At 42.1% G+C, this 27,452-nt stretch overlaps 1 long non-coding RNA gene across 1 annotated transcript in view; it reads left to right on the top strand.

Annotated features, from left to right (window-relative positions):
• Positions 1–10,733, top strand: part of LOC135112942 (uncharacterized) — a 237,930-nt gene extending 227,197 nt beyond the window's left edge. Inside the window, exon 6 of the long non-coding RNA XR_010274630.1 lies at positions 10,459–10,733. This is a non-coding gene — a long non-coding RNA (uncharacterized LOC135112942). The remainder of the gene's footprint in view (positions 1–10,458) is intronic.
• Positions 10,734–27,452: the final 16,719 nt, after the last annotated feature.

Here is a 27,452-nt window from a genome sequence, read left to right on the forward strand (position 1 = left end):
TTTTGTTTTTGTTTTTTGTTTTGTGTAGTGTAAAATTACGAGTGTTTCTCCAACGAGCGAAGAACAAAACAAAAAATTAAGAATATATATATATATGTAAATATATATATATATATATATATATATATATATATATATATATATATATATATATATATATATATATATATATATATATATATATATATAAACTCTAACACACACACCTCATCAGTAAAAAGAACAATAACAATCAATAACAATGTTGAACACATAAGCACACAGAAATAATACATGAATAAATACACAGAGAAAAACAACTTTATACTATATTAAAAGCTAAACCAGAATCTTTTTAATTTATCTCGTCCTTAATAACAACCCACGGCATGGGCAGTGTTTGATAATTTACTGGAGTGTGTGGAGGTGGAGTGTGAGATGGCGGGGGGAGGGTGGAATTAGGGGTGTGTGGGCGTGACGGGCGGGAAGACACGGACTGGAGGACTAGAGCGGGAAGATACGGGCTGGAAAACTTGAGCGGGAAGCCTCGAACGGGAAGATTGGAGTGGGAGGACACGGGCTGGGAGACTGGAGCGGGAAGACATGGACAGGAGGATTGGAGCGAGAAGATATGGACGGGAGGACTAGATCGGGAAGACACGGGTAGGAGGACAGGAGCGGGAAGACAAGGGCGGGAGGACTAGAGCGGGAAAACTGGCAGAAGGACTGAAGCGGGCGGGAAGACACGGACGAGAAGACATGGATGGGAAGACTCTGGCGGGAAGACTAGAGCGCCGGGGGGGACTGGGAAGACAAGGCTGGGAGAACTAGAGCGAGAAAACACGAGCGGGAAGACACCAGCCGAAAGACACAGGCGGGAAGACACGAATGGGAAGTCTCAAGCAAGAAGACACGGACGGGAAGACACGGACGAAAAGACACGTGTGGAAAGACAAGGGCGGGAGGACTGGAGCGGGAAGACACAAGCGGGAGGGAGACAAATAGACACAAAGCACGTGGGGGAACATCTGCAGGAGAATTTTTGCTCCAGATTAAGGGGAGAAGAATACCCGAGGGAGAGGGAGGGAGAGAGAGGGAGAGAGGGAGAGAACAGAGGAGAGGCGCTTCGTTCCTCTCCTCTCCTCTCGGTTCTTCTAAATTTTTTCGTCTTCGGAGAGAGCGGATTCTGCGAAGGTGGTGTTTGTTGTGCTTCCTCTTCCCCCTCCATTCTCTCTCTCTCTCTCTCTCTCTCTCTCTCTCTCTCTCTCTCTCTCTCTCTCTCTCTCTCTCTCTCTCTCTCTCTCTCGTAAGAATCACATGTGTATTTCGTTTGCAGAAAGAGAGAGAGAGAGAGAGAGAGAGAGAGAGAGAGAGAGAGAGAGAGAGAGAGAGAGATAACATTAACTCCTCACGCAGTTCCTTCTCTCCCTCTCTTTTCTTCATCCTTCTTCTCCCTCCCTTCGACACCTCCCTCCCCTCCCCTCAACACCTTCCTCTATCCCTGCCTTCACCACCTCAATCCCTTCCTCCCCCGCTTCCCCCCGTAGCAAAATGGCACCTCGCAAGGAACCCGCATAAAAACAAAACACAATCTCGATCCAAAGGACACGCTGTGGGTCTTTTCGTGACTGGTGGCGAGACGAGACGCCATCTGTACCAGCCTCTCCCTTAACCCCTCTCTCTCTCTCTCTCTCTCTCTCTCTCTCTCTCTCTCTCTCTCTCTCTCTCTCTCTCTCTCTCTCTCTCTCTCTCTCTCTCTCTCAAGCCTTTAGATGATGTCCGTGATGTATATGAGTTTACTGGCCTGTCTTCACTTTCCTTGCCTTTTTTTTTATTTCATGTGTGTCTAAGTTATTTATTTATTTATTTATTTGCTTTTATAGGTAGTTGTTGAATTTTTTGCTAGTTTATTTACTCTATTTTTTTTACTGATTTTTGTTTTACCTTGAACAAGTAACATATGTGTCTAAGGTTTGTTTGTTTGTTTTTTTAGTATTTATTTGTATTTCTAGAGAGTAATTGGATTTTTTTTTGCTAGTTTATTCACTTCTTATTTTCTAATTAGTTTATCTTTATTTTTTATTAACGTTTTTTTTTCTTTTTCTCCCTCTGTGTAGTAGTTGGATTTTTTGCTAGTTTATTTATATTTATTTATTTTTTTCTTTTTACCTTGATCTATAACAGGTAACATCCTTCTTGCCATCATCTGCCTCCCTTTAGTCCTCTTTATTCTTTCCATCATCCTCTATTATATGACTTCATTCTCTTCTACATTTGTCTGAAGTCTTACCATCCATCTTGTTTTCTCCCATCAACGCATTCCGTCTCTTCTTACTCTCTCATTTCCACTACCTCTCCTCCACTTACTCGTTCTATACCTTATCTTTTGCTCTTCCATATTTAAAAACTCAATTTTTTTTTCCTTGTGTTCCTTCATTTATCCTCCTATTCTATTTTCACCCATTGTAGACACCCTTCTCTTTCATCAACTCGTCCCATCCTATCCAAAAACTATTTAATTTGTCTTTCAATGCTTCACTCTCCTATTCTGAAACGCTTTTTTTTTCCCCTTTAGTTACTTTTTCAAGATTCCTTTCCCTTAAACTTTCTCTGACCTTGCCTGAAATCTTCTCTCCCCCGTTCCTTTTAGCGTTCCCTCAAAGTCAGTCTCTCTCTCTCTCTCTCTCTCTCTCTCTCTCTCTCTCTCTCTCTCTCTCTCTCTCTCTCTCTCTCTCTCTCTCTCTCTCTCTCTCTCTCTCTCTCTCTCTCTCTCTCTCTCTCTCTCTCTCTCTCTCACAGCATTCATCTCCTCCACCCTCACCTCTGTTCTGACCCTCTCCACACCTCCACATTACACTGATAACCCACACCCTTACCTCTCCCCACTCTCACTTCTTCTCCTTCAACCTTCTTCGTGTCCTGTCCGTCCTTCCTTTCCTCTCCTCCCTCCCACTTACTTCCATATGCTTGGCTATGCATTTCGTTATTCCTTCTCCTTTTCCTCCTCGCTCAGTCAACTTTTTTTCCTCCTTTTCTTACCTGTCCTTCTCTTCACCTGTGTGCCAATTACCATTTTTGTGCACCTTCCTTTGTAACCCACACAGGTAACCATGCACACGTTACCTACATTTAAGGAAGAAAGGATAAAGGAAAAAGAGATAGAATGCACTGGGAAGGGGATACAAGAGAGAGGAATGTCTCGAGTAAGAGGTAAGAGAAAAGGAGTGAGGGAGGCTGGACGGGGGAGAGAGATAGAATGGGTTAGGATGGGAGAATGAGTGTTAACGACGGAATATTGATGAGACAGTGAGTGAGGGAGGGAGAACAGTGAAGAAAAGATGAGGTGATGAGCTGGAGAAACACGGAGGGAGGAGCATTGAGGAGAAATACAGGGTAGAAGGCGAGAGACGAAAATATGGTGAAATGAAAGAGAAGGGGATGGTGAGGCGGGGAATATAACGTGTCTCTCAAAGATGAATGGATAATGAAGGTGAAAATGTGTGACTTTAATGGTAATACACACACACACACACACACACACACACACACACACACACACACACACACACACACACACACACACACACACACACACACACACACACACACACACGAGGAGGGGCAGGAGCAGACGAGCAGCATTCCAGTAACTTACCCAAGCGAGTTCTAAGGTAAGGAACTCCTACCTTTCCTCCTCTCCTCCCCTCCCCTCTCCTCTCCTCTCCTCTCCTCCTCTTCCTCCTCTCCTCTCTTATTCCTCCGTACCTCCACCTCGCTCTCTGTTTCTCATTTCCTCCATGTTTTCCTCGTCTTTTCAGCCTCGTGTTCCTTCCTCATCTTTATTCTACTCTTCCCTCCCTCTCATCCTTCTTGTGTGTTGTTCCTTTTCACACTTACCTATATTCCTTGCCTACTTGCATATTTACCTCTCTCACTCCTCATTGCCTCCCTCTCCCCCCTCTCCCTCACTCTCCTTCTCCCTCCCCATCTCACTTTATGTATCTGCCACCATCACATTTCATAAACAACTAGCCCTGCCTAATTAGCCTGGGCATTCACCACCAGCTCGTCTTACCCTTGCTATGTACCCACAACAACGTCCTTACACACCACCCTGTCCCTCGTACCTTATTAAACCACATTATTAACTCAATATCTCCCACACGCATCAATTCCCCTTACATAATCACCTCCAACTCTTTTTTTTTATTTTTATCTAACCTTATTTGAGCTTAACTTGCCTTATCTCGCCTTACCTTACCTTAACCTAACGTAACCTAACCTAACCTAACCTTACCTTACTTCACGTACCTCACCTCGCCTTACCTGTGTCTTACCTATGTCCCCGTTACGTGTTACCTGTTACCTGTTACCTTTTCTCGCCACCCACGTGCCCCTTTTTGCCCAAATGCTCACCTGGTATTTACCTCTACCTGAGCATTACAATTTGTCCGTCAGATGGTTACCTGCCACCCGACTTGTCTCAGCGCGGCCCACCACCTGTGTAACACGCCTCCCACCTGCTGGCGTGTGTGTGTGTGTGTGTGTGTGTGTGTGTGTGTGTGTGTGTGTGTGTGTGTGTGTGTGTGTGTGTGTGTAAGCTGTCCAGTCAGGATATTCCTCCCTTGATGTACACACGTAATAAAACACATCAATTTATACGTAGATTCCCTTTACCTCTCTCTCTCTCTCTCTCTCTCTCTCTCTCTCTCTCTCTCTCTCTCTCTCTCTCTCTCTCTCTCTCTCTCTCTCTCTCTCTCTCTCTCTCTCTCAGCGAACACACGTGCATTACTCATTTCAGAGCAACGTATGTACATTAACTTTTTTTCTCTCTCTCCCCTTTCTCTTTTTCTCTCCTCCTCCTCCTCCTCCTCCTCCTCCTCCTCCTCCTCCTCCTCCTCCTCCTCCTCCTTCTCCTCCTCCTCCTCCTCGTCCTCCTCCTCCTATCTCACACTGGTAAATCGTTAACTTTTTTCTTCCTATAATTATTGTCAGAGATTTAAGAGCACGGCGTCAACCTTGTTTTTTTTATTTTTATTTTTTTGTCTTGGTGGTAATGGAGGAGGTACTAGGAGGTATTTGTAATGTTGACAGGTTACCAGGGTATTAGTTATAGGGCAGAATGCTAGTGGTAGGCTTAGGGTCAGTTCCACAGTCACCCTTGCTTGTCTGTTAGCCAGCCAACAGTCACTTCAACCGTGATCGCGTTCCACAGTTGCCTTTGACCGCTGCTTTTCGCGTGGTAGCACATCAAAAAATGCTGTTTCGGTGAGGAGTTTTTTTGGGAAGGGTAGAGGCAGAGACTATAAAAGAAAGACTGGAAAGGACCAACTTTAGGTGAAGGAAGACTGACTGGTCACACTTTAGTTCTTCCGTCCACTTTTCGACTAGACTTTGTTTACATATTTGAATCAGCTGATCCTCACACCAAGGCGACCATGGCCGGTGGAGGACGCCCGCGTGTCGTGTGGCACAAGAGGGAAACCACTCATCTCCTGTCGAGCCATTGCTTCCCAAAGGATGAGGAAATGAAAGCATGCTAACGTCGCTGCCTACATAAGTGAATGCTGGGATGGAAGAAGCGTCTCTTGTAAACAGCCTTGAGTAATGCTGAGCCACAGAGAGGCCCTGTGCTGAGCTGTTTGTAGAGGCTCATTGTGAGGCTGGATAGAGAGGCCCTGTGCTGAGATAGCGATAGAGAGACCTCGTCTTATGATGAATTAGAAAAAAGTGCTTTAGGCTAGACAGGGGTAAAAATGAAATATAAAATTAGAGATAGGAAGATTCACCATGCTTTGGAAATAAAGATAAAAAACAGAGACATCATAATGAGGATGCGGTAGCGTAATTTGATAAATCATTTAGATAGCGTAGTGTTACATATCTTCAGTATTAGTGATCCTTATCAGACAGAAGTTAGAATTGGAAAAATGTGCAGCAGATCTCATCCTTACTGCGCAAAATGTTACGGTGATTACGTGTGGATTTTTGCTTACTATTCTTTATATATATATATATATATATATATATATATATATATATATATATATATATATATATATATATATATATATATATATATATATATATATATATATTATAATTGTGAAATAGTCAAAGTTAGATATGCACCGTTCCTTTGAATTCAAAAGAATATTTGACATGCGCAGAATATGTTTCCTTTAAGTAAGGAACACATCCCCATTGTAAGACAGAAGACTCCAACACACCTCTCTCGCACCCTCTTCCTCTTTCTCTTTGGTGCTGGAGGAAGGGGAGGCTATCATATTCTATCCACTACTGTAATAGAAGATTTTACAGAACCTGAAAAGTTTGTGTGGAGGCCTAGAAAAGGAAAAGTTTAAGAAAGGAGTGAAAATGATTATCCCTTAAACTACATATGTACGCTTCTTTACCTCCTACCTTTCCATCCGTACTATCCCTTCCTTTTCCCCTCCCTGGCGACCCCTGCTTCCCTGTTTGTCCCTCTGGTTCGCCCCTGCCCTCCTTGAGCCTCGTGCAGGGGCAGTGAGGGACCCCCACCAGGTAGGGGTTCATGGTTCACACTCGAGACTCATCCTGTGGTTCTCTCCCTCTTAATTAACATCTTGTCGAGATCTTATCGTGTCTGCCTGGCAAAACACCCGTCCAGCCCGCCGTCAGGAGGAAGAGGAGGAGAAGTGGGAGCAGCAAGAGAGTGGAGGAAGAGGAGGAGGGCGTAGGAAAAGGAGAGTAAAGGAGGAAGACGTAGGAAAAAGAATAAGAGTGGAAAAAGAGGAGGAGAGCGGAAGAAGAGAAGGACAGTGAAGAACGAGTACTTAGGAGGAGCAGGAGGAGGAGAATGGAAGAAGAGGAGAAGAGAGTAAAGAAGAAGTAGAAACAAGAGTAAGAGAGTGGAGGAAGAGAAGGCAGGAGTAGAAGAGAGGAGGGAGGGGATGAGGAGAGATGAAGAAGAGGTGGAGAAGTAAGAGGAGGATGAGAAGAAATAGGACCAAAAATAGGAGAAAAGTAGTGGAAGAAGAGAAAGAGAAGCAAGAAGAGAAGTAGTCAGAGAGTGGAGGACCAGGACTAAGAGGAGAACGGAGAGGAGAGAAGAGGAAAGGTAAATGATGAAGAGGAGGAGAAGTAGGTATAAGAGTAAGAGAACGGCGAAGAGAAGAAGGAAGAGGAGGGGAAGGGGAGAAATTTCGAATACTAAGGACGATTGCAGTTGTTTATGTAATGAGAGGAGGAGGAGGAGAAGGAGAGAAGGAGGAGAAGTAAGAAGAGGAAGAGGAGAGAAGGTGGGATGGAAATTCGAATAGTAAGGACGATTGCAGCGTGCCTTGTTTATGTAATGAGAGGAGGAGGAGGAGGAGGAGGAGGAGGGAAGAGGGAGAGGAGTAAATAATCAGTAATAAAGCAAAGCAGCAATAAGCGGAATATCAAAAGGAAGAGACGGAGGAAAACACGATATGAAAGGAAGATAAGGAAAAATAGGAAAAATACCTCTTTGATCCTAAAGCAGAAAGTAAGCAAGCAACATCAAACAATTAAGTTCTAGAAGGAAAAATCAAAAGGAGAATCAAGAAAATAATAATTGCACGATGTAAGAAAGACAGAGAAGGAGAAGGAGAAGAAAAAAGATAATAATTGCCTGATGTAAGAAAAGTGAGAGAGAGAGAGAGAGAGAGAGAGAGAGAGAGAGAGAGAGAGAGAGAGAGAGAGAGAGAGAGAGAGAGAGAGAGAGAGAGAATATAAAATCGCATATGGAAAGAATATAAAGTTTACCTTAAGTGTGTGTGTGTGTGTGTGTGTGTGTGTGTGTGTGTGTGTGTGTGTGTGTGTTTATGATGGAGAACAGACATGGAATAAACTGACCGTAAAACGTTTGGAGAGAGAGAGAGAGAGAGAGAGAGAGAGAGAGAGAGAGAGAGAGAGAGAGAGAGAGAGAGAGAGAGAGAGAGAACAAATAACAAACCAAGTAACGATAAAAACACACAAAAAAATAAAAATAAATAACATCAAGAAAGAAAAAAGAAAACTAAGCATAATATTCCCATTGAGAGAGAGAGAGAGAGAGAGAGAGAGAGAGAGAGAGAGAGAGAGAGAGAGAGAGAGAGAGAGAGAGAGAGAGAGAGAGAGTTGACGTGAGGCAGGCCGGACCACCACACTGGCCCCATAAGATGACTATCATAATATGATTGAAAGTTAACACAGGACTAAACTCGCTCCCCTGTAGGCTGAGGGGGAGAGGGAGAGGGAGGGGGGAAAAAGAGAGAGAGAGAGAGAGAGAGAGAGAGAGAGAGAGAGAGAGAGAGAGAGAGAGAGAGAGAGAGAGAGAGAGAGAGAGAGAGAGAAGGTAGGGAGGATGCGAGGAGGTTACTGGGCGGGTGAGAGAGTGAAGCAGGTTGGATAGGAGGAGGAAGAGGAGTGGGAGGAGAAAAGTATAGGGTTGGAGGGAAATATGGAAGGAAGAAGAGTGTGGTAAGAGAGAGAGAGAGAGAGAGAGAGAGAGAGAGAGAGAGAGAGAGAGAGAGAGAGAGAGAGAGAGAGAGAGAGAGAGAGAGAGGCGAAATGATTGAAAATTTAATGAGTAGTAATATGATGAAACAGATGGAGGTGTAAGAGGGAGAAATTGGAGTAAAATGATAAAACTGAGTGAAATTTTTATGAATATATTTATATCAGATCCTTGAAAATAACAATAAGACTAAAAAAAAATTAATTCTCTCTACAAGGATGATGATTTTGATAGTACTGGAAAATACAAATCTGCTGCTGCTACGACTTCTACTACTACTACTACTACTACTACTACTACTACTACTACTACTACCAGAACTACTAACAGAACTATATCCACCACTGCTACTACTACTACTACACTCACACACACACACACACACACACACACACACACACACACACACACACACACACACACACACACACACACGACCACCTACAGACCAGAGAGAGCCAGTAATCTATCTCGTGGCTGGACTTCTTCTTAATTTATTGATGTTAATTACTGTGGACCTAAAATTCCCCCAGTCTAGCGGTGGAGTCGGAGCGAATAAAGTGCATTGGCGCGTCTTAAATAATTGATTTTATTTTCACTCCCTTGATTAGTTTTGGGTGAGCGTTAACTCATTGCGCCTGATGCTCCTTTGTTTTATAGAGATCCATAAGTAAGATTGGGTTTTTAGGTGTGTGTGTGTGTGTGTGTGTGTGTGTGTGTGTGTGTGTGTGTGTGTGTGTGTGTGTAGTAGTAGTAGTAGTAGTAGTAGATTCCCATTTTGCAGACCTAAAACTCATCCTTGTTATAAAATGAATATTTTTTTGTCTTGGCGTTATTTTAAAGTCCTGATCTTAAGGTGTGTGTGTGTGTGTGTGTGTGTGTGTGTGTGTGTGTGTGTGTGTGTGTGTGTGTATCCATGTTTTTGTTTTTTTTCCTGTCTCTTTTTATCGTTAGTTCTAAGAATGTGGTTTCGTATAATTTACTTAGTGTCACCTTATCATTTTCCCTTATCACCATGTGAGTCGTGCGCTCTCATTAGCTAACAGGTGAGGACAGTAATTAATTTCCACCTTCCGCTAACAACTTCAATATCTGGCCTCGTTGATTATTAATTCCCTGCTAGTGACTTCTGTTGCTTCATAATTTAGTGGAGTTTTATCATTGTTTTCTCTCGACTTTTAATTTCATATATGTTCTTTAGTTCACTGTAATTATACTCTTATTTTTTTTCATTCGTTTATTTATTTATTTATTTTTTTTGTATTTATATATTTTTTTACTTAATTTTAGGTGTGTTTTCTTCATTATTTACTATATATTTGTTTTTCTCTCGATTTTTTTTTTCATAGATATGTTCTTTATTTTATCGTAAGTACACTCTTACTTTTTTTACATTCGTGTTATTTTTAGTTTGTTTATGTTTATTTTCACTTAATCTTTGATTTGTTATCTTCATGATTTACTATATTTTTATCAATGTTTTCCATGATTTCTTTCCTAATATCTATTTTTCAGTTTATTGTAAGCACTCAATTGTTTTTTATCCATGTATTTTTTTTTCAATTGTTACATTTTTTTCTTTAATTGCAGCTATTTTTGTTTCATAATACGAGTAGTGTGTGTTTTTATTTTTTCTTTATTTTTTTAAATATTTGTTCTTAAGTCTATCGTAAAAACACGTTACAATAGATGTTTTTCATCAGTTTCTTTGCTTGTATATATGTTTTTTTTTTCCTTGAATTCTTTGATTTTTTTTTCTACATAATTTAACGATGTTTTATCTTTTATGTCAGATCTCTCATAATATATATATTCTTCAACTTATCGTAACTATTGTTTTCCTTTTAAGTTATTTATCAATTTGTTATATATATATATATATATATATATATATATATATATATATATATATATATATATATATATATATATATATATATATATATATATATATAATTTTTTTCTTTTAATTCCAGGTAAGTGTTCTGGCGAAGAGGATGAATGGCGGGAGGCGGAAGACGGGAGGGACGGATGCCGGGGAGTGACGCGAGGCAGGCGGGAGGCAGCGGGAAGATGGATGTAAGCGACAACGAGGTAACATGAGTGAAATTACTCTCCCTGCGCCCACACACCTGACGCCCACACCTGTCTACCCCGCCCACCTGAATCTGTCACTCACTGGCGGGGCACACCCAATACACACACACACACACACACACACACACACTCTCTCTCTCTCTCTCTCTCTCTCTCTCTCTCTCTCTCTCTCTCTCTCTCTCTCTCTCTCTCTCTCTCACCAAAAAAATATTGTTAATCTTTTTTCTCTCTTTTATAACATATTCTAATTTAATGTATATTTTCAATTTGCATTTACTTACTTTTAATGTCTTTTTCGTGTATGTTTACTGGATATTCACACACACACACACACACACACACACACACACACACACACACACACACACACACACACACACACACACACACACACACACACACACACACACACACACAGTATCTCCACCCCATACCCTTCCCCAACGCATCCCTTTTTCAAACCCAAACCTCTTAACGGGACAAAATATTCAGTTCCTCGTGGTTAAGACTCAACTTAGTGCTCTTTGTTGTTCCTTCTTGTTCTGCCGGTGACGACTCTCTCTCCTGCTCTCGGTTATCGTGATGGGACGGCCGATAAGGGACGCAAAACCTGAACCGCAGGGAAAGATAAGGGCGCAGGAAGGGTAGAATGCAACTCCTTAGTGTAACATTCTTTTTTATCGGGTTTTTTTATTGGTTTTCCTTGTTCTACGGGATGCCAGAGGAAGAGCTAGAGAGGGAGAAGGATGGAGGAAGGTAGGAAGGAGTCGAGGGAGTGGAGGGTGGGTTAGAGGTACGGTACGAGTAGCGGTGGTGGTGGAAGAGGTGGATTTAAGAGGTCTGTGGTGTGGAGGTGAGGAATCAGTTCAAGTTAAGAAGAGAGAAAGGGAAGAAAGAAGCTTAATTTTGAACACGAGATCATGAGGAAATAAGGGAAGCTGCAACAAGTCTTCGGGAGCACACGTGGCACTGCGAGTTTCTTCATAAAACACTCCTATGTATGTCCACCCGTCATTGTCATCCATAAATTAGTCTTTTTTCTAGTCAAGGACATTGCATTTATTTCCACTACTCCTTACGTTTTTCTTAATTTCTAAGTCTTCTGATCTGCTTATCTATAAATGTGTTTGCTCGTAACCTGTTTTCTAATTTGCAGTAATGGACGGAAATCGGGTAACGTATTGCATTTATTTCCTCAATTCCTTGCGTTTTCTTTCAATTCCATGTCCTTTAACTTTAATCTATTGACAGTCTCCTCATAAAAGGTGAGAACTGTTAGATTCTTACTATAACAGAGGACTTTACTCTTTCACTGCTTTGGTTGCCCTTTACCAACATCCAATGCACCACAGGGATAGTAATTTGCATGGGCATACGGAAAAAAAGGAGTGAAATGGAGGCTAATATTGTCTTTTCTAAGCTACAAAACGTTTTCTTTTGAGACAGGTACCTTCGCTGGGCCTTTTTTTCAGCCTTTATGTTACCCGTAACGTGAGTGAGTCCCTCTTCCATGAAATTATTCAGAGACTGTAGTGCAGGTACTGCCTAAAAAGTTGTAAGTGATGATGGAAAACAGATGTCTAGCAAAGAATAGGTTAAGATTGAGGGAAATCTCCATACACAGAGGAAAGAAATTGTTTATGTTGTATTACTCGACTTCTGACCACGATTGTACATCTCTGGAAGTTTTTTTTTTTTACTAAAGTTTTGTCGACTACAAATTCTAAACAGAAATGTAATAAGGAAGCTCAGTCTCTCGTGAAACTGTTTGTTATACATTTAGTCTACAACTCTACATCCTTTAAGTACATTAGTGGCCAATATCTACCTACCTACCTATCTATCTATCTATCTATCTATCTATCTATCTATCTATCTATCTATCTATTTACCTATCTATCTATAAACCAGGCAGGCAATCCCACAAGGGGGTGGTTCAGACAAGGCACCACACATTCACACACGCATTATTCACACCCTTAGCTCCGTCATCCCCCGGTGGAAAAGGAAAGTCTCGTGACCATATGCCTTATACTCCACTCCCACACCACTATACAGTACATACGTTAGGATAATCAGATACCATAAGTGATTAGGCAGTTATGGGATCCTTAACTACCACGCTGCATTTTATAGTCCTTAGAGCTTGTCAGGGTTGTTGAGACAAGTGTGGGGGCGCTAAAAAGGTACAATTATCCTTTATTAGTACAGGTGTGTGAAGTTACAGGTATAGTTTGGCAAGAAATAGCATGCATAGATATCCATAACAGGTGTGCATTGGGTAAGGTAGGTGTATATTTATTAGGACAGGAATAATATAGGTTGGAATGGCAGGTGTATATGGCAGGTGTGGGTTAATATGACTGGAATATGAGAATGGCTTAGTTAGGGAGGGAAGAACAGTGGAAAGAACAGGTGTGTGGAAGGTGTGTTGCAGGCTTGGCTTAATATAACGAGAATATGAACACGGTTTGGATGCGGGGAGAGCAGGTGTGGGATAGATATAGAGATGAACGGTGATGAAGGAAGAACAGGTGTGGAGAAGATGTGTTGCAAGTTTGGCTTAATGTAACGAGGATATGAACATGGCTTAGATGCGGGGAGAACAGGTGTGGGGAAGGTGTGTGGCACGTATGGCTTAATATGATGGGAATATGAGACTGTCTTGGGTGGCGAGGGAGGACAGGTGTGTTAATGAGAGACAAAAGGTTGGCAGGAGCGGTGCAGCTGCCGGCCATTAGCGGAGGTGTTCCTGACGTATTTGGTGCTCAGGAAGCGTGTCCTGATAGGGAGGGAGAGAGAGAGAGAGAGAGAGAGAGAGAGAGAGAGAGAGAGAGAGAGAGAGAGAGAGAGAGAGAGAGAGAAAAGAAAGAAAAAAATCAAGAAACAAGATTTATTTTATTCTTTTCGTATTTAACCTCTTTTTTTTTTTTTTTTAAGTGGCAGATTTAGAAAGCAAAATTTGATCTCATTTTCCGTGCCCTCGAGAAATCTCATTGACGCTTAAATAAATAGATAAATAGAAGAAGCGAAACTGAACACACACACACACACACACACACACACACACACACACACACACACACACACACACACACACACACACATTTATTATTATTATTATATGTTTATTGACCACAGCAACAATGTACAAATAGAAATCTGATTAATAAATATTAATTTTTAAGACAATTCACAACCACTGTAGTCCATAAAAATAACTGATAGTAAAAAAAAACTAAAATTAGAACTAAAAACTAAAACAGAAGCATTAAACTAATGTAGATAGAACTGTAAAACGTACACTGATCTCAAATCTTAAACAATATTAAAGATGAAATCTAATACAACTAACACGATAAAAAAAAAAAAAAAAAAAAAAAAGGCACACACAGGCACACACACAGGCACAAAACTAACACAAAAACCACACACAAACAAAAATAACAGACCTACAAAAAAAACACCACGATACCAGATCATCACCATCGCTCATTCACACAAACTGAGACAGACACAGAAGAGAGGAGAGAGGCTGACGAGAAGAGAAGACTGGAGAAGACTAGGGAGGACGCGGATAAGCAACATAATGAAGGAGTGTCAAGGAAGCCAGGCAAGTGAAGGCCATCAGTGTAGGAACAAGCCCTTTATCAGGTGAACACAGGTGGGCGAGTTGACGTGAGTGTCGCTAGGTGAGGCAGGGTCGCGGTGAAGGAGCTCTTGAGTGTCGGCGGGAGGCAGGTGAGCAAGGGCGGGCGGCAGGACGTGTTCACTTAAGGGGACAAGGCTCACCTGTCACCTAGACGCCCTACCTGGCTATTCAGGTGCTTCTCACTGGTAATCATCCTCCCCACTTGATATTCGGCCCCAAGCAATGGCTTGATAGTGAGAGAGAGAGAGAGAGAGAGAGAGAGAGAGAGAGAGAGAGAGAGAGAGAGAGAGAGAGAGAGAGAGAGAGAGATTCAGAAAGACAGAAAGAAGAAAATGCAATAGAGAGCCAAATTAAAGACAATCGGTAAGAAATGACAGACAGACACGGAGAGAGACAGAGACAGAGACACGGAGAGAGAGAGAGAGAGAGAGAGAGAGAGAGAGAGAGAGAGAGAGAGAGAGAGAGAGAGAGAGAGAGAGAGAGAGAGAGAGAGATTCAGAAAAAAGTGAGAAAAAAAGGCAAGAAACGAGGAAAAGATCCAAATTGAACACAACAGACGGACAGAGACCAAGAGACAGACAAAGAGAGAGAGAAAGCAAGATAGAAGAGAGACGAAAAAGTTCAAAAACTCCGGGCTATGATAATGTAAAAGTATGCAGAATGATAGGACAGCAGAGGACGCTAATACATGCTAATGCCGAGGAATAATTCTGATGGCGGCGGATTGTGTGAATAATGAAACAATTTGTATGGAAATGTGAAGTGAAAAAAAAAGAGGTAGGCGGGAAATGGTCGGCGAAATAATTTGAATATAAGAAAAAAACTCAACTTTAAGGATTTTTAACGCAAGATAGCAGATATAGAAAGTCAGTCTCTCTCTCTCTCTCTCTCTCTCTCTCTCTCTCTCTCTCTCTCTCTCTCTCTCTCTCTCTCTCTCTCTCTCTCTCTCTCTCTCTCTCTCTCTTGGTTAAATAGAGAGAGAAATAATTGAGTAATGAGTAAAATCACGATAAAGAGGAGGAGGAAAAGATAATGAAAAAGAGGAGGAGAAGGAAGAAATGAAGGAGAGGAAGAAAAATAAATGTATTGTATTGTCAGAGAAAAGGAAAATATTGGATGGCTATAAAAGGAGAGAGGGAGAGAAAGTTAAGGTGGAAATGGTAAGAGGAGAGAGAAAAAGACGGAGAGAAGAAGAGGAGGAGGAGGAAGAGGAGGAGAAGGAGGAGGAGCAGGAGGAGGAGGAGGAGCAGGAGCAGGAGAAGGGGAGTTTGGTCCGAGGAATGCGCCACGCGATCTTCAGATGTGTCAAGCTTCATCATGTGTTGGTGCGCGTTGTGGACAGGGATGTGGAGTTTATGGTGTGTGTGTGTGTGTGTGTGTGTGTGTGTGTATGTTGGAGCATAGTTTGTTTTTCCCCTGAATTAGTTATTTTCCGTCTTTTTCGTGTTTTTTCTCAGTAACTACAAATTTACTAACTATGGCGTCTGTAACTTCATTATAAGACGCTATTTTCTTTTTTTTTCAGTGTTAGCATTGTTTTCTTCCCGTTATTAGTAATTTTCTTCCCTTTTGTGTCTTTTTAATATTTCATTATGTACAACTTCACTAACTTCAAAGTGTGGCGTAGCTCAAAATATTACCTCTTGTCTGTCTTTCTGTCCGTTTATCTCTTGGTTTTAGCTTCAACAATTTTTTTTTTTTTCCCTGTATTCGCAACTTTCCACCCTTCGTGTCTCTTTTCCAATAACTTCACCAACTAACTTCTGTAAATCCGAAGCGAGACGTAATTTAAAACATCACTGTCTGTCTTCCTGTCTGTCCATCTCTGTCAGCTTTACTCTCAGCATAATATTCTCCCTTCATTAATTACTTTCCGTCCTATAACTTGCAGTAACTTCAAAGCGACACGTAATTCAGAACATTACTGTCTGTCTGTCTGTCCGTCTCTCCGTCCATGTGTCAGCCTTAGTGTCAGCATAATTCCCTTTAATGCTAAGTACTCGGCCAGAAACATCACGCGTGCCTCTAAAATGTTACCTGTTTCTTGACACGTTATAATCTCTGGGTATGTTTTTACTATTATTTTTTTCTATTTTATTATGTAGCTTAACTTGTTTTGATGGCGAGAGAGAGAGAGAGAGAGAGAGAGAGAGAGAGAGAGAGAGAGAGAGAGAGAGAGAGAGAGAGAGAGAGAGAGAGAGAGTATTCGTGTGTGTAATCTTTTATTTTTTTCTCTTTAGTCAACAAGGGGACGCTTTAAGACCATGTGGGGTGCAGAGAGAGAGAGAGAGAGAGAGAGAGAGAGAGAGAGAGAGAGAGAGAGAGAGAGAGAGAGAGAGAGAGAGGAGGGGTCAGGAGTCAACAAGGGGTTAATTCCTTCTAGCTATGAAACCCTTACTCACCCTGATTCACCCCCTCACCCCATTACCCCTTCACTCCTTCACCCCTTTGGCATGCTGACTCACACCAGAAGGGTTACTATCACCCTGTTTACGTTCAAAATTCTTTCATCCTTTCTGACCATTACTTTACTTCTCTTCCTTCGTCCCTTCTCTTCCTGCTTCCCTTCCTTTCTCCCTTCTCTTCCTTATTCGTCCCTTCCTTAGTCCCTTTCATTGTCTATATTCTTGTGTATATTTCATCTTATTCCCCTTCCTGACTCTTATTTTATTTCCCTTCCTTGTCTCCTTTCCTTCCTCATGCTTTGCTTTCTTATTCCCTTTTCTTCCTTATTCTTTCCTTTCCCTGCTCTTTTTTCATTGTCTGTATTCTTGTATTTATTTGTTCCTATTCCTCTTTCTTTTTTTATATTTTATATTCTTTTATGCTTCCCTTCCCTTCCCTTCCTTTTCTTCCCTCTTTCCTATCCTCCCTACATTTCCTACTCTCTTCTACTCTTTATTTATTTATTTTTTTATTTTTCTTCATTCTTTCCGATAGTTAGATTTTTTCCTCCGTTCCTTGACTTTCTTTCACTTTTTTATCCTTTTATCCTTCATAAATTTATTGTTTTTTTTTCCTTCATATTTTTTTCTCATTCCATCCTTCAACCCACATGTCCTACCCTCTTTTTCTCCTCCTCCTCCTCCTCTTCCTTCCCCCTTGTGCCCTACAACACGTCCCGAGATAAGGGAGGTGATGCACTTTAATTAGGGTTAAAGAATGTGTCCGGCCGCCAGAGAGAGAGAGAGAGAGAGAGAGAGAGAGAGAGAGAGAGAGAGAGAGAGAGAGAGAGAGAGAGAGAGAGAGAGAGAGAGAGAGAGAGAGAGAGAGAGAGAGAGAGAGAGAGAGGCATTGTAAAAAAATATATGATGAGGTCGATGTTTGGCCATCACACACACATACACACACACACAGAGAGAGAGAGAGAGAGAGAGAGAGAGAGAGAGAGAGAGAGAGAGAGAGAGAGAGAGAGAGAGAGAGAGAGAGAGAGAGAGAGAGAGAGAGAGAGAGAGAGAGAGAGACACACATACAGACAGACACAGAAAGGCAGAAACACCGAGACAGAAGAACGTAAGAAAGAAAAATATACACTTAATTCTAAGCTCACCAAGAGAACTCATTATGGAGAATCTGAAGAGATAAGAAAGATAAGAGCGAGGGTGATGCGTGTGTAATCGTCGGGAAATATCAGGTGGCGAAGAGGTGTTGGAAAGTATCGATTGAATTGGAGATTTTAATGAGGTGTTGCTTCTCTCATTAAGAAGATAAGCTATAGGTTATGACTGGTGGCGTCCAATTTACAAGAGGTGCAAGCTTTTGTTGTATTATTATTCTGGGGAGTTTGGTTGGTTGATGGTGGTGGTGGTGGTGGTGGTGGTGGTGGTGGTGTGTTCGTGTGTATGTGTGTGTGTGTGTGTGTGTGTGTGTGTGTTTTCCTCGTTTATCCTTCTTGTAGATGCCTTTTTTTTTTTTGTTGTTGTTGTTGTTGGTGGTGGTGGTAGTGGTGATGTGGCATATTTTTTTTTCCTATTCCTTTCTTTCTCTTTTTATTTCATTTTCTTCGTTTTCTTCTTTCCACTCTATTTTCCTTTCCTTCATTCCTCTGATAGAACACTTGGACTTTTACAGTTAATCAATACAAGAGACTACAAGAGGCAGAATCACTGAAAAAAATCTCATATCATCCCCTATTACTCGATCATTCATTAAGTCACCAACAAACACCAGTAAGATTCCCAAATACCAAAACAATAACCCATTCATAACCTAACCACAAACTCCACACTGCTGTCACCCTTCCCTTCTCCTTTACCCATCTGCCACCCTTCTCCTTACTCCTCACCCCCTCACCCCTCATCCCTCACTGCCTCATCCCTTACTCAGGTAACCCACACACACCTACCGTCTTCTCATTCGTCGTGTGAGTGAAAAAAAGAATAGACAAGAAGAATGAGAGTAGAGGTGAAAGACAGAATGATGTTACTAAAAAAAGGTACAGTGGCTTAGTGGAGAGAGAGAGAGAGAGAGAGAGAGAGAGAGAGAGAGGGAGAGGGAGAGGGGAGAGAGAATGTAGCAAAACGGAAACAGCAAAAAGAGTAAGTAAAAGGAAACTAGCTGAATGGATGTAAAGAGGGAAAGAATAAGGAAATGAGAGATTTAGGAGGAAAACAAGGTGGTGGAGAGGGAAATTTATGAAGGTGGAAGGAAGTGAGAGTTGTTGGATGGCTGAGAAAAGAAATGTGAGATAGAGATTTATATAAGGAAACGAGTACCGGTTTGTTTCTCTCTCTCTCTCTCTCTCTCTCTCTCTCTCTCTCTCTCTCTCTCTCTCTCTCTCTCTCTCTCTCTCTCTCTCTCTTTCAGATTTACTAGCCGAATTTGAGGCGTGTGTTCCCTTTCCTGTCAGTGTGAAGGGCCAGGTGGGTGTTCTTGAGGGGAAAGGGAGGGGAGGGGAGGGGAGGAGAGCACTGTAAGGGGAGAAGGTATATCCGGACTCCCTGTTACTCCTGTCTCGGTTGTGTTTCCTCCCCCTCCCTCTCTCTCCTCCTCTGGTCTTCTACTTACTCCTCCTCTTCCTCTTCTTTTTCTTTATTTATTCCTCTTATTCTTTTATCGATTCGTTTGGTTTATTTCATAGCTTCCTTTTTAATATTTTGTAAAATTATCTCTTCTTTTCTCTTTCCTTCATTTGCTTTCTTTTCTCATTTCTTTTTCTCTCCTCTTGTCTCTTGGTTACTCCTCCTATTCTTCCTTCTCTTTTATTTATCTGTGGTTATTTACCTGTTTCCTTTTCTCTTTTCTCGCCTAGTTCAGTCTGTTTCCTTCACTGCACCTCCATTTGTGTTCTGTTATTATCTCTCGCTCTCTCTCTCTCTCTAATCCTTCGTTTGCTTCCCTGTCTTTTCTTTCCTCTTTCCCTTCCCTTGTCTCTTGCTTAGTCCTTTTGGTCTTTCTCCTTTTATTTATTCATTGTCTCCTTTATTTATTTATTTATTTTATTTTATTTATTTATTTATTTATTTTTGCTTCTTCTTTTCATTATCTCTTCTCGCTTCATTTAGTTTCCTTCACAGCATTTCTTTTTATATGTTCTATTATCTCTATTTCTTTTTCCGTTTATTTGGTTTCTCCTTTTCCACCTTCATATTTTCCTCCTTTTGTCTCCTGCTTACTCTTTCTTTTTAGTATTCCTTCTCTTTTTTTTTCAGCTCATTCAGTATTCTTTTTAACTTCCTTTTTTTTTTATTATCGTTCATTATTATCTCTGCTTCCTTCCTCCTCCTCCTCCTCCATTCGCTTTCCTCTCTTTTCTTCCCTTTTTCCTTTGTCGGTATCTCTTTCCCTTCTTCTTTCGTAATATGAGCGCCAAAAAGAAGCATTTCCTACTTCCCCTTACTTAGTTACAAAGGAATCGCGCAAGATGACAGAAGGACATCGTAGGACTCTTGTTTTATGGGCTGCAAATGTTCGTTTTATCCCTCCCAATGGCGACTCAGTTTTGGCGTCCTGGATGCTACACGAGTTTGGGAAATTACGACGCTTAGGTCAGCTGCTCCTTTCTGGTGCCCTCGTTTTGTCAGCTGCTGCCCTTACTGCTGCGTGGGACTCCCCCTGCTGCATTATTTGTCTACTGAGTTACAAGGTCGCCACTACCAGTCCCTCCCGCAGCAGCTAAATGAACCGAGACTCGATGCCGTGTTTCATGAAGCTGTTATTCTTGTTTATGGGATTCGGAAGTGAACTTTTACTCTTTCTGTCTCTCTTTCTCTTCCGCTACCTTCGCTACCACACCCACCTGCCTCCTCCTCTTCCTTTTCTTCTTGTTTCTCTTACTTTTCTTCCTCCGCTTCCTTCTTGCCCCACACTCTCCCCTTCCCTCCTGCTTCGGTTATGTCCACGCAAACACATTCCTGCAATTTACCCTCCTCCTCCTCCTCCTCCTCCTCCTCTTCTTCCTTCCTGTCCACCCTTGCACTTCCCCTCTTCCTATCAATTCCTGCTTCTTCCTCCTCTTCTTCTCCATTCCCTCCCCATTAGCCAAACTTTTAACAGAAGCTCTATATTCCCCACTTTCCCTCCTCTGTACCCTGCCTCTCCTTCTGTGCCTCCCCTTGCAGCTGTCCCTGTCATGCCCTTTGCACTCCTTCCTCTCTCCTCCCTTCAGAAGCACCACGGCTCCAAATTTCCTTCTCCTGCTCCTAAACCACAACACCACAAAGTATACACAACCTCCCCCAAAATTAGCAAACCCGAGTGCTTGCTTGTAAAAATGTACAGTCCACGAACTCGCGTCAGCCAAGACTTAATGAGGCATTGTCCCGCTCCCCGAGGCGTCCCAGGAAGCGGCCACCACGTGAAGTTTGGTATTAAGTTCATTGATTACGTAGGAAGGCTGGTGGGGCGCGAGGACTGAACGTTGTGGAGGGAGAAAGAGAAAGGTTGTCTTGAGTTGTCTTCTGTGCCTCCCTTGTCTGTTTTCCTGTCATTTCCTGCGCTTGTTTTGTTTAATTTATCGTTTTCGTGATAGGTGGAGATAGGTTAGTTAGGTGGATATAGTAGGTATGTTTCGTAAAGGGACTGCCAAGTGTAGGGCTAACGGAGGGAGAAAAGTTGTAATTTGTCCCTCCCTTATGTCTTCAAATCATCTTTCTTCCTTGATTGCCTAATTTCTTGCTTTTATGATAGGTGGATGTAAGTAGGGTATGTTTCGCACAGGGACTGCCACGTGTAGGACTGATGGCTTCTTGTAGCTTCTCTTATGTTTTTTTTTATATATTTTATTGTTATTTTTTTTTTCTTTTATTCTGGTCACCTTACAGTTTCCCTTATGTTCTGTTTTCACGTTCTTATGTTTTCTATATTCAGCTCACCTGTCTCTAATCTCTTCTCCGTCTGACCGTCCTAACCTACTCCATCTTATGTCCCGCTGTCCAGATACGTCTTATTGTCAGTGCTGGTCAGCTGTTTGTCTGGCGGGTGTGGAAAGCAAAAGATCACAGTGAGAGGAGCCACGGGAGTGTTGCAGATGATCCCGCCATGAGCGCCCGTCACGTGTTTGGCTTAGTGTGTGTGTGTGTGCGTGTGTGTGTGTGCGTTTGCTTTGTTTCGCTGTGTTGTTTTATTACGACGCGTGTTTTGTTTCCTGGCCGCTGTGCTGTTGTGTTTATCAATTGTGTAGACAGTCAGTGGGAAAAACAGCTGAAAGTCAGTTAATCACTTAGAAAAGCAGTTAGTCAGTAGGTCAATCAAAAAGTACTTCTTTATTTAGTCAGTTAATTAGTAACTTAGAAAAGCACTTAGTCAGTCAGTCAGTCAGTCAGTCAGGCAAGCAATATTTACGCATTTGCCAGGTGTGTATTTGTTTTGTTTAGTTTGTGTGTGTGTGTGTGTGTGTGTGTGTGTGTGTGTGTGTGTGTGTGTGTGGATATATGTGTATGCGCATGAATAGATAGCGATGTATTGTGCAGAAATGTGACAATACAACACACATTTAAGTTGATATGTGCGTATGTGCGTGTTTGGCGTGTGCGTTCGTGCGTGTGTGGGGACCTTTCATGTGACCGCCGGCAGATTAAAAGCTCACCTGGCCTGGCGAAGCCCCACCTGGCGGGGAGGCGGAGCACAGGTAAGGTTACGGCGGCAGGTAATCGTAGGTGACATCGCTCTTGTCCGGCTTGTGCTGCAGAGGAAACACGAGGGGAAGAGAGGGGGGAAGTTGGGGAGGAAAGGGAGTAGAGAGGAGGGGAGTGGGGAAATGGGAGTCGATGGGAGTGAAGAGGGAACACAAAGGAAGGGAAAGTGAGGGGATGAGCTGGAAGGATAGAAGAGAAATGGAAGGGAGAAGGGGGAGTGGGAGGAAATATAAGGAGAGAGAATAGGGGAGAAGGGAAATGGGAGTGGAGTAAGGAGTAAGGAACAAAAGTCATGGAGAGAAGGTGCAAAGACGGAGGAAAGTGAGGAGAGGGAGAGGGGAAAGAAGAGAGGTCACGGAGGAGAGAGTTCGTGGAGGAGAGGGAGGAAATGAGAGTTGAGGGGAGGTGGAGGGAGGAGGAAGGAAAGTGGACGGGAGGGGAAAGAGGAGAGGAGGGAGGAGAGAGTTTGTGGAGGGAAGGAAGGAAGGATTATTGTCAAGTGAGAGAGAGAGAGAGAGAGAGAGAGAGAGAGAGAGAGAGAGAGAGAGAGAGAGATAGAGAGAGAGAGAGAGAGAAATAAACATATATAGAAAGACATACAAAATAAACAAACAAAAAGACACACACACACACACACACACACACACACACACACACACACACACACACACACACACACACACACACACACACACAGACAGACACCAAGGCAGGAACAGACAGAGGAAAGAAAGGATTAGACAGAGGAAACTTGAGTAACAAGATAAAGGAGGAAAAAACTAGAGAAGAGGAAGGAGGGTGTGGAGGAAAGGAAAGCAGAGAGAGGGAGGAAACAGGGAAAATACAGGATCAGAATGACAGGATTAAGGATGTAAGGATGTAAGAGAGAAGAGATATAGGGAGAAGGGGGAATGTAGGAAGAGGAGGGGGAGAGATGGAAAGGGAAGGGAGGGGAGGGGAAAAAAGGGGGAAAGGGGAAGGGGAAAGATGAGTAACCGTTTACCTGAAACTATGTCGCGAGATGTAAGCATTTGGTGGGTTTCAGTTTGTCCTAAGAAGGTTATCTCTCTCTCTCTCTCTCTCTCTCTCTCTCTCTCTCTCTCTCTCTCTCTCTCTCTCTCTCTCTCTCTCTCTCTCTCTCTCTCTCTCTGATGAAAGACCCCGTAACTTCCTCTTCGCTTCGGAGGAAAAATCTAAAAAGGTTAATAAAAAAGTTTTGGGTCGTAAAAGGAAAATGAAGGAAAGAAAATAAAGTCTTCAGAATTTCATGATGCTTTAGTCTTGCATTGGGCCAAATTTGCTTGTTTAATTCATATATATATATATTTTCTCTCCGCTAAGAATATTATATACTTTGTAGGCGTCTTTTGGCGGGAGTAAATGAATTGCGGGTGTGTTTTTGGAGGTGTTAGTGTTAATGTGTGTGTATGTGTGTGTGTGTGTGTGTGTGTGTGTGTGTGTGTGTGTGTGTGTGTGTGTGTGTTTTATTCATGTGTTTATGTGCAAATTTGGGAGTGTTGGTGCTAATGTGTTTCTCTCTCTCTCTCTCTCTCTCTCTCTCTCTCTCTCTCTCTCTCTCTCTCTCTCTCTCTCTCTCTCTCTCTCTCTCTCTCTCTCTCTCTCTCTCGTTCATTTTTTTAAGTTGCATTTAATATGTTTGAAATTAGACATACTGAAAACACACACACATAGACACACACGAGAGAGAGAGAGAGAGAGAGAGAGAGAGAGAGAGAGAGAGAGAGAGAGAGAGAGAGAGAGAGAGAGAGAGAGAGAGAGACAGACAGACAGACAGAAATATTGAAAAGAAGACAACCCGCCTCGTTATGACGCGAATAATATTGTTTTTCATCCCAGCTCAGCATGCAGGTCAATCTTCCCCACCACCTGATTACAAGCAAATTAGACGGACTAGGAAGACCTGTGTCCAATTAGAGCCGCTGTCTGTCAGGTGGGGAGGGGACAGGAGGCGGACGGGCGAGGGACAGTGAGAGGAGGGAGAGAAGCTTCCCTGAACTAATAGGCCACACATGTTGCCAATTAAGGATGAGGGGTGAGGAGGGGAGAGGGTGTGAGGTGCTCCGGGGGTCATGGTGGGGTAGTGTGTGTGTGCGTGGGTGTATGAGTGAGGAAGAATGTGGGAGATTGTTGCGGGGGAGAGATTGAAGGTGTGGGGTGAGAGGAGAGGGAGAGAGAGAGAGGGAGAGTTGAAGGTGAGGTGCTTGGCCAGAAGTGGGCAGTGAGTGGGCAGAACAGAGAATACAAAGGATAACAGCAAGAAATTTTTTGTTCCTTGCTTTGGCTGTTTGGGAACCTTGTCTAACCTAACCTAACTAAACACAACCTAACCTAACCCAACCCATCTAACCTAACCCAACCCAACCGAACCTAACCTAACCTAACCTAACCTAACCTAACCCAACCCAACCTAACCTAACCTAACCCAACCTAACTATTATATTAGACCATAAGAACAAGAGATGGGGAAGCTACAAGAAGCCATCAGTCCTAAACGTGACAGTCCCTGTATAGAACCTAACCTCCCTATATACGTATACACATAAAGAGAGGATAATAATATTGAAAGATGAGAGGAATGAAAGAGAACATTTTGAGGAGTGTGAGAGAGGATAATAACACTCAGAGAAGAAATGAGTAAGAGAGAAGAGTGCCACAAGAGATGATAACTCAGCGAACAGTGGAAAATAGAAATTATCAGGATGCGATAGAAATTAATATAAATAGTGGTAAGGGGAGCAGTTGGGAGCATTGAGCAGTCGGTGGGCGAGCGTGGGCAGGGATGCAGCTAACTACCTCCTCATCGCCCTCACTGCCGCCCACCCGCGACTAATGGCACACCTCACGCCCACGCCTGACCCTTGTATGTACTCACACACGCACACGGGGACGCACGCCTTCATGTACGTTTTCAGTCAGCGCACACAAACCCGTTCAGAGAGAGAGAGAGAGAGAGAGAGAGAGAGAGAGAGAGAGAGAGAGAGAGAGAGAGAGAGAAGGGGGGACACTCACTCACTCACTCACTCACTCACTCACTACACCAAAGACACACCCATGAGAAAAAAATAAATAAATAACCCCTTCAAAATAACCAAGAAAGAAAATAAATGAAGCAAAACCCAGGTGACTTAACACAAAGGTACTGATTCACGTGACTTACGACTCGTTCCCTTGACTTCTGGATGATGATGAGTAAGAATGAGTGACTGACTGACTGAGGAGGGATGAAAGGATGCGGCGGGCGGCGGGCGGGGACTCATAACTCAGATGGGCCGCAGGTTTTCAGAAATGGATATGGTAATTGATGACTAATTGGAGGCGTGTGACAAAAGGGGAGACGAAAACTAATTGGCGTTCCTAATGAATTGATGACTCTAATTTATGACCACGACTGACTGTGACTGAGACGCCAAGCCAACCTGTTTTACCCTCCGTGATGGATCATTATGCCTCCTCCTGCGTCTCTCTCTCTCTCTCTCTCTCTCTCTCTCTCTCTCTCTCTCTCGCTTTGGTTTTCACTCTTTTTTCCTTCCTCCTTTATTTTACCGGTTCTGTCCCATTTTTCTTCTGTTCCGATTTTTGTATGTAGCTTTTTTTCTTTTTTCTTTCCCGTTTTCTTTTTTTTCCTTATTTCCTTTTCGCCTTTTATCTATATTTATGCTTTTCTTCTTCCTTTCTTTTTCGTCATTTTTCTTCCTCAACATTTTCTTGTACTGTCGTGGTTGTTGTCTTCTCTCCTCCTCCTCCTCCTCCTCTTCCTCCTCCTCCTCCTCCTCCTCCTCCTCCTGTAAGTCTGTCTTCTCCACTATCAATCTTCACCTTCCCCTCACCTCCACAATCCATTTCCTCTATTTTTAACCCTCTTTTCCCCTCTTCTTCCCTCCTTCATCTCTCATCTGGCACGTTCCTCTGTTTCCTTGATAAAAAAATAACCTGACATAAATTCTCTTTCGTGTCGTTTTATTGCTGAAGTGAACTGAGCATGAACTATAAAGGGGAGGGATTTATTTTCCTACTTGCTAATAAAACCGAGTCATAACCGCATTGTTTTCTTATACTATGAGACAGTGAATGAAATAATGGGGTAGTTGGAGATACATGTATATTTTTCTTTCTCCCTTCCTTCCTTCCATGCTTTCTTGGTTAATACTTGATCTGCTCTCTTATTTGTTTGTTGTGCTTTGGTTATCATTTGTTTCCTTTGTAAAATTTTAGACGCTAGTATGAAAAAGAATAAGAAAAGTAGTAAAAGTTTCAGAATTTGGTGTTGAAAAGGGATGAAAATTGAAAACTTTCGTATGATACGGAGGGAAAAATAGGAACGAACAAAAAGTTTCAGAATTCACTTGTAAAAAGGTGGTTAAAAACTGAAGACCGTTGTATGATATGAAAAAAGAAAAAAAAGAATCAGGTAAAAAGTTTAAAGAATTTGCTATTAATAAAAGGATGAAAGCTAGAAGATTCTGGTATAATAAGAAAAAAATACACTAACAGGTAGAGTCTTTCAGAATTTACAGGTAAAAAGAAGATTTAAAAATTGAAAATCCTGGTATGATAAAACAAAAACAAAAACAAAAAACACAAGGTCAAGAGCTCCAGAATTTGTTATTAAAAGGAATGAAAAATAGAAGATTCTGTTATGATAAATAAAAAATAGTAACAAATAGAATGTTTCAGAATTCAGTAGTGAAAAGGGATTAAAAATGGAATATCCTGGAATGAAAAAATAATCAGGCAAAGAATCCCGGAATTTGTTATTAAAATGGATGAAAAAATGAAGGCCCGGTATGGTAAGGGCCTGGACTAACACCTCATCTGCATACACGTAATTGGACATTTTCCGCGGATTGTGAAGGAAATGACCTCAATTATTATCGTGGTACAAAGGAAGTGACTTTATAGGGAGCTCGATAAGACTTTTAAGTTCGTGTGATTATAAACATTTCCTCCCCAACTCACTTATTTTTTTCTTATTTTTATTTTTATTTTTTTACCTTCCTTACTTGACATATCCATCTACTCTTGTACCTCACCTGCCTATTTTTTGCCCATTATTTTTTAGCTTATCTCTTACCTTCACTCCTTACCTGGGCTGTCTCACCTGGTCTCTCATACCTTTCCTCTGTTT

Source organism: Scylla paramamosain, chromosome 24 (genome assembly GCF_035594125.1).
Source record: "Scylla paramamosain isolate STU-SP2022 chromosome 24, ASM3559412v1, whole genome shotgun sequence".
Classification (NCBI taxonomy): domain Eukaryota; kingdom Metazoa; phylum Arthropoda; class Malacostraca; order Decapoda; family Portunidae; genus Scylla; species Scylla paramamosain.